The 7,508-nt window shown below is 44.7% G+C and overlaps 1 long non-coding RNA gene across 1 annotated transcript; it reads right to left on the bottom strand.

Moving 5' to 3' along the window:
- Positions 1–1,765: 1,765 nt before the first annotated feature.
- LOC113269280 (uncharacterized) lies at positions 1,766–7,447 on the bottom strand. The gene is made up of 3 exons (XR_003321391.4): positions 7,252–7,447; positions 6,761–6,865; positions 1,766–4,568 (listed from the first exon to the last, which is right to left on the bottom strand). It is a non-coding gene; the product is annotated as an uncharacterized LOC113269280 (long non-coding RNA).
- Between the last annotated feature and the right edge of the window lie 61 nt (positions 7,448–7,508).

The following is a 7,508-nucleotide window of genomic DNA, read 5'->3' as shown; positions in this document are numbered from 1 at the left end:
GGTAAGGGTCCAAATTTATTCTTTTGCATATGGAAATCCAGTTGTTCCAATACCATTTGTTCAAGAAACAATTCTTTCCCCCATTGAATGAACTTGGCATCCTTGTCAAAAATCAATTGGCCATGGGGTGTCTGGGTGGCTCAGTCAGTTAAGCATCTGCCTCCAGCTCAGGTCATGATCCCAGGGTCCTGGGATCAAGCCCCATGTCAGTCTCCCTGTTTAGCCCGGGGCTGCTTCTCCCTCTGCCCCTTTCTCCCACTCGTGCTCTCTATCCCAAATAAATAAATAAAATCTTTTAAAAAATCCACTGGTCTTAGATATATGGGTTTATTTCTGGATCCCAAATCTATTCTAGTAGTTTTTATGTCTATCCTTTGCCAGAACCACACTGTTTTAACTATTGTAGCTTTGTAGTACATTTTGAATTGTGAGGTCCTCCAACTTTGTCCTTTTTCAAGATTGTTTTGGCTGTTCAGGATGCCTTGCAATTCTATATGAACTTGAGGACTGGCATTTCCACTTCTGCAAGAAAATCTCTTGGAATTTTGATAGGGCATGGTGTCTTTTTTTTTTTTTTTTTAAGATTTTATTTATTTGTCAGAGAGAGAGAGAGAGAAATAGAGAGAGAGCACAAGCAGGGGGAGTGGCAGGCAGAGGGAGAAACAGGCTCCCCCCTGAGCAAGGAGCCCGACACGGGACTTGATCTCAGGACCCTGGGATTATGAGCTGAGCCAAAGGCAGACGCTTAACCGACTGAGCCACCCAGGTGTCCCAGGGCATGGTGTCTTTCATTGTTCAGAAATTTTACATTTTGATATGGTTAAATTATCTACCTTTTCTGTTGTAATTTTTTGGTTTTGTGTGTTGTTTAGGAAAGTCTCCCTACCCCAAGGTTATAGATGAATTACCCTAATTGTTTCTAATGTTTTTATCATTTTTATGTGTATAAGTCATAATGTAATATAATCTGTTTGGAATTTACTGTTTTGTATATGGTGTGAAGTAAGGACTCTAACTGTATATTTTTCTCTAACTGGATAAATAATTGTCCTTACATAAATTATTCAATAGACCCCTCTTTCCACTTATTTGAAATTCCACCTTCATCATATATTAAACTCCTACAGGGGAGGATCTATTTCTGGTCTCTATTCTGTTATTAATCTTGCCTATTTCTGAACTAACAGCACACCATTTTTATTATAATAGTCTTTCCCTATTCTTAAAATATTTTTTTCTCAGGTATTCTTTTTTGAGATGAGTGTCAGAGACAACTTGTCAAGTTCTATAAAAGATATGCTATTGGGATTTCAGTTGGAAAATAATGAATTCATTTTTTGTGTAAATTATATTTTTATTTTTAGCCTTCCCAACACCAAACATTTTATGTATTTTCTTTCACTCAGTTATCCTCTTATGTCCTTCAGTTAATTCAATTGATCACATTAAGATACATTAAGGATATAATTGATACAAACATTCAAATTAAATTTGGTTGTTCATTTGCAACTTGTAAATTTTTTTTTAAAGATTTATTTTTATTTTAGAGAGAGAGAGAGAGCAGGGGCAGAAGGAGAGGGAGAGGGGAAGCAGACTCCCCTTTGAGTGTGGAGCCCAACACAGGGCTTGACCTCATCACCCTGAGATCACGACCCTGAGATCATGACCAAGCCAAAACCATGAGTTGGACACTTAACTGACTGAGCCGCCCAAGTGCCCCTGCAGCTTGTAAAATTTTTCTTGGGTATATTCCTACGTCTGTTAGTTTTTGCTGAGGTTGTGAATTACTTCATTTTTATTACATTTCTTTTTTTTTTTTCATTAAACTTTTGTATTTTAATGGGTCTCAAAATTCTGTGACAGATTTTTGGTCAAGTTGTTTCCATTAAAAAGTACTGATTTTAAAAACTAATAACTTAAACCTGCCACACACACACACACACACACAAATGGTCCACAAAACATTCTCCTTTCCTTCTGAAGGTTTTACGATGCACTGTTATGATTATCCAGCCTTTTACTATTAAACTTAAATGGCCAATTGACACAGTTCTGAGCCCGTTCTCCCACCACTGATAAGACTGGGGTGGCAGGTATTGGGGATAATATTCATTTAGCCTTCTGAGCTTTCTGGGCAGACTTGGTGACCTCGCCAGCTCCAGCTGCCTTCTTGTCCACTGCTCTGATGACACCCACAGCAACCGTCTGCATTTTTATTACATTTCTAAATGGACATTACTGGGTCAGATAATGACTGAGTAGATATATTCTAAATATTACTTATAGAAATTTTCCTACAGGTCCATTAACACACTTAAAAAGAGATCTACGTATAAGGCTGTATGCCGTAACATAGTAAGGGCCAATAATGGGAAGTAGCCTAAATGTTTATCAATATGGGACTGATTAAATAAACTGCAGTTCATTCACATAATGAGATGCTTTGCAGTCTTAAAAGGAATGAGGTAGATCTAAATATTCTGATATGGGAAGTTCTCTAGGGGCACCTGGGTGGCTCAGTCATTAAGTGTCTGACTCTTGATGTCAGCTCAGGTCATGATCTCAGGATCATGCGATCGAGCCCCGTGTTGGGTTCTATGCTGGGTGTGGAGCCTGCTTAAGATTTTCTTTATCCCTCTAACCCTCTCCCCAACTCTCTTTCTCTCAAAAACAAAACAAAACAAAACAAAACAAAAAAACCCACAAAGTTCTCTACATATTGAAAATGTATTGTTATATAAAGAAGCAACGTGTGGAACTGTGTTTTGTATTTTTGTATGTTTGTATACGCATAAATATTTCTGAAAGGATACATACTAGCTAATGGTGATACTTCTAGAGAAGGAGACTGGGAAATTGGTGTGCGTCATACAAATTTTCTCTTCCGGGGGACAAGGGAAGACTGTATTTCCCAACCGTTCCAGTAGATGTGATCTCATCACTAAGAGTGTAGGCGGAAGATTGTGGCACTTCAGGTCCAAGGTAATTGTCAGTGTGAAAGCTTTCCACTCCCCCTCCCCCACCCCCCATCTAAGCAGCTGGGATCAAAGAGCTTTGAGATGATGGCGATGCTGGGTAGAAGCAGCTGGGATCTGAGTCACTGCTGGAGGAGAACAGCGCACCGATATGGTCTACCCGCGCTGGGATGTGAGTGAGAAGTAAACCTTTGTGCGTTAAGCCACTAAGATTTGAAGGTTTATTTGGTGCCACATATAATGAATTAAAGATGGCCAGAGATTTTTTTGACACTTCTTTCACTGAAAGCTGGATCTATGAATCTGGGCTGGACCGTGTCCTTGAATCTGGGCTGTCCTTGAATCTGGGCTGGACCGTGATTGCTTTGGACAACAGAATGCAGAGCAAGCGATGCTGGGCTAGTTTCTGGGCTCGAGCCGTACAGGACTAGCAGCTCACTGCCTGCTGGAATGCTCGTTTGGAGATGTTTCCTTTCAGAATCTAGCCACCATGCTCTGAGAAACCAAATGGAGGGGCTACATGTAGGCACTCAGGTTTTCAGCTCTAATCAGCCTTCCAGCCAACAGCCAGCATCTCCTGCCAGCCGAACAAGTCAGCCATAATTAGCAACTAGTCCCACTGAGTCTTCAGATGACTCCACTCCGGCTTGTGGCTGCGACCACATGAGCCTCGAAGTGAGAATCATCTAGCTGAGCTCAGCCAACGTGACTGTTCACGCAGAATCATGAGAGCTATTAAGAAATACATGTATTAAGTAATGGAGAACAAAAGACCACGGAACAGCCTATCCCAACCTGGCCAGTATGATGGTGTGTGGCAAAAAGTCTCACCCTTGTACTATTTAAATTTTTGGCTATGTGCATGTGATTTATTTTTCAATTAGATATAGCTACAATTTGGTTTTTTATTTTTTAGTAATTATTATTATTATTTTAAAAAATATTTTATTTATTTATTTGTCAGAGAGAGAGAACACAAGGAGGGGAGTGGCAGGCAGAGGGAGAAGCAGGCTCCCCGAAGAGCAAGGAGCCTGGATGCGGGACTCGATCCCAGCACCCCGGGATCATGACTTGCGCCAAAAGCATACGCTTAACCAACCAAGCCACCCAGGTGTCCCTTACTATTATTTTTTAAGTAGGCTCCGTGCCCAGGGTGGAGCCCAATGCGGAGCTTGAACTCACGACCCTGAGATCAAGATCTGAGCTGAGATCAAGAGTCAGACGCTTAACCGACTGAGGCACCAGGCACCCAATATAGCTACAAGTTTGAATTCACAGCTTCTAAGCCCTGGGCCATTAGAACTGGTTTTGTATGGTTTTGATACCACAGCAACAGCAATATTGACTGATCACCTCAGGTGGTGCCAGGTCCTGTTCTAGGGCTGAAGACAGTGCCGGGATCAAAGCTGACTTGGTCCTGGCTCTCCCGAATCTTCCAGTCAGGTTGGAAAGACAGATCGAAAACAACTGAACAAGCACAGAACAATGATCCTCCCTGGGAGTGAGAAGTGCTCTGAGAGGAAGAACAATTAGATGTTGTGGACATTGACTGGAACAGACGCTATTTCAGATTGGATGAACAGGGAAGATCTTCTGAAAAAAAAAGGGGGTTGTGTCAGCCCTTAAAAGATCTGAAGGAAGAGCACCAGAAATAGCGAATATCCAAGGCAAATAGTCAACGTGGGAGTGAGCTGGGCAGTTATTCAGTGTTGCGAATAAGGCTTTGCTCCACAGGGTAGAAAGACGTAAAGTCAGAGATGAGAGCAGGACCTTGCAGGCCATGATAAAGGATCTGAAATTTGCTTTGAATATGCTGGATGGAATATGCTGGAAAACCCTTTGGAGGGTTTTATTTATTTATTTTTTAAAATTTTATTTATTTATTTGAGAGAGAGACAGCCAGCGAGAGAGGGAACACAAGCAGGGGGAGTAGGAGAGGAAGAAGCAGGCTCATAGCCGAGGAGCCTGATGTGGGGCTCGATCCCATAACGCCGGGATAACGCCCTGAGCCGAAGGCAGACGCTTAATGACTGAGCCACCCAGGCGCCCCTGGAGGGTTTTAAATTACAGTGACCTGAGTTGATTAAGGTTTTTAAATAGTCGCTCTAGCTGCTGGGAGATGCCTAACCTGGATGTGAGTTTTAAACTACAGTTGACCCCTGAACAACATGGGGATTAGGTGCACCAACCCCTGCACAGTAAAAAATCCACGTATCATTTTTCACTCCCCTAAAACGTAACTACTAATAGTCTACTGTGACCAATACCACAGACAGTCGATTAACACACATCTTGTATATTATATGTATTATATACTGACTTCCAATAATAGAGTAAGAGAAAAGAAAACGTTATTAAGAAAATCATAAGGAAGAGAAAATACATCTACAGTGATGTGCGGCCACGAGTGGATGGTCAAGAAAGAATTTTTGAGATGTTTTTGGTACAAAAAGGTGCTTTTATTATAGCACAGGGACAGGACCTGTGGGCGGAAAGAGCTGCACTTGCGTTTGTGGGGAGTGACTGATGAAACACATTTTAGTTAGTGGGGGTTAGAGCATAAGTGTCTGGGGAATTTGGAAGCAAGGCCTTCCAGGGCCTTGAGTGGCTGGCTGCTGCTAAGGCGAGGTTATTTACCACTGTCTAGCAAAACATCAGTCTTGAGACCCTTCAGATGTGTGTCAGTGGGCCATATGCTTGGAAGGTAGTTGCTAACATATATCTCTGGGGGGTGTTCACGGCTAGCAGAGGGAAGTAACACCAACAAGAGCAAAGCTACAGTGGTAAAACATTAGAGTCCTCGAGGGGAGCTATAGGAGTGTTACAATCTGTATGTCTCAGGAATTGGGCCTGGAGACTCCAAGGGAGGGCCGAGTAGCCAAGCCACAACAAAGCCTGGCCTTTGTTTCTTTCTCTCCCATCATACAGTACCATATTTATTGAAAAAAATCCGCATACAAGTGGGTCTGCACAGCTCAAGCCCCTGTTGTTCAAGGGCCCGCTACATATTCTAAAGTGCACTAGGTCTCTCAAGTATGATTTAGTCACTTTTTATATACATTGGTCATCGAATCATGGTTTCCTTACACGAAGATACATGAAACAGCATGTTAAATGTGAAAAATAGGAATGTGTTGCTTTTACTATGAATGTTATCTAAGATTTTAAGTGAACTTCATAACACAATCTCTCATATTCTAAAGATAGAAGATAAATATTTTTAGTCCAAATCAATCGCTTCTTCATCCTATTATTTAAAAACGACAAATTATTTCAAATTTCCTAAGAGTGAGGTAAAAAAGGGTTAGGAACCCCTCACCCCAAAACAACTCCTCACTTGAGAGAAATATCATCTATTCACTGTCACCAGCTGGCTCTGGGTCTCCATGGTACACGGAGTCTCCTGGGCACGTAGGAGATTGTTACCACCTACACCCACTCCTTCAACAGACAGGCGAGGCTTGGAATGAGGCTCAGGTCAAAAGGCCTTCACTCAGTGAAGGGGCAGGGACGTTTTCCTGGAGGACGGGACCCATGAGTAGGAGTCGGTGGGCCTAGAGGGGAAGGTGTTCCAGAGGAGCTGGTGCAAAGGAAATGTGGGGCACTGAGCTCAGTTCAGGGTGGTTTCGAAGCATAGCAGGGGTACATCATCCGGGGGTGTCGCTTGTGACCCGTCCCACCATGGGCATCTCAAAAGACCTGTCACGTCCAGGGCCTGTGTGGCTCCCCAGTAGCGCCCGATTTCTCTCCGTTTCCAGGGGATAGACAGCTCCGCATTCACTCACCGAGAGCAGGGTGAGGCCGGGTCCAGCGAACCCCTCCTTTCATTCTTCATAGCAGCCATGCCTGCAGAGCTCTGGCCGGGAGTCTTGCTGGAGACAGTTTATCACCTGCAACCCGTGACTCACTGTCAAGCGCACCTGCACGAGATGTGGCTACTCCTCCAGAGGCCGCCCCACGAGAGGGAACGGATAAGCCCCGAGACCGGACACGGGGCTGCAGGTCACGTTAGCCACCCACTCCTGTGCAACCTCAGGCCAGCCGCTTCTGCCTTCTGGGCCCGGGATTTGCCGGATGAAACCGGCTGCCTCCCTTCACTCTCAGGGACCTCCATTTTCTGCGAACTGAGCCCCTAAACCCCGCTCTCCACGGGCGCTCTTCTGCCTCCTGTCCTTCCACGAGATTCTGTCCCCTGGCAGTTTCTATGTCCTCAACCCTCTGCACCTGTTCTTCCCGCTGCCCGCAATCTTCCTCTCTCCTCCTGGCCAGCACCTACCTACGGCAGCCCTCGCGTTCCAGCTCAAACGCCGTCACCTCCGAAAGCAGGGCCTCTTCCCTTCAGTCCCCTCCTCCTCGCCGTCACGCTGCGTGTGCCTCGTGCCTGTGTCGCCTCCCCGCGCAGATCTTGAGCGCCTCCAGGGCAGGGTCCGGGTGTGAGGGGTCTCTGGGTCCCTAGCTCGGAGCGCGACCTGAGCGGAGGGGCCGTGGGCGACGGCGGTTACTTGCGAACTGGGGCTCGGCGCCCAGAGGTTA

This window comes from Ursus arctos, unplaced genomic scaffold (assembly GCF_023065955.2).
Source record: "Ursus arctos isolate Adak ecotype North America unplaced genomic scaffold, UrsArc2.0 scaffold_22, whole genome shotgun sequence".
Taxonomy (NCBI): domain Eukaryota; kingdom Metazoa; phylum Chordata; class Mammalia; order Carnivora; family Ursidae; genus Ursus; species Ursus arctos.
This window is presented reverse-complemented; position numbering and strand designations above follow the sequence as displayed.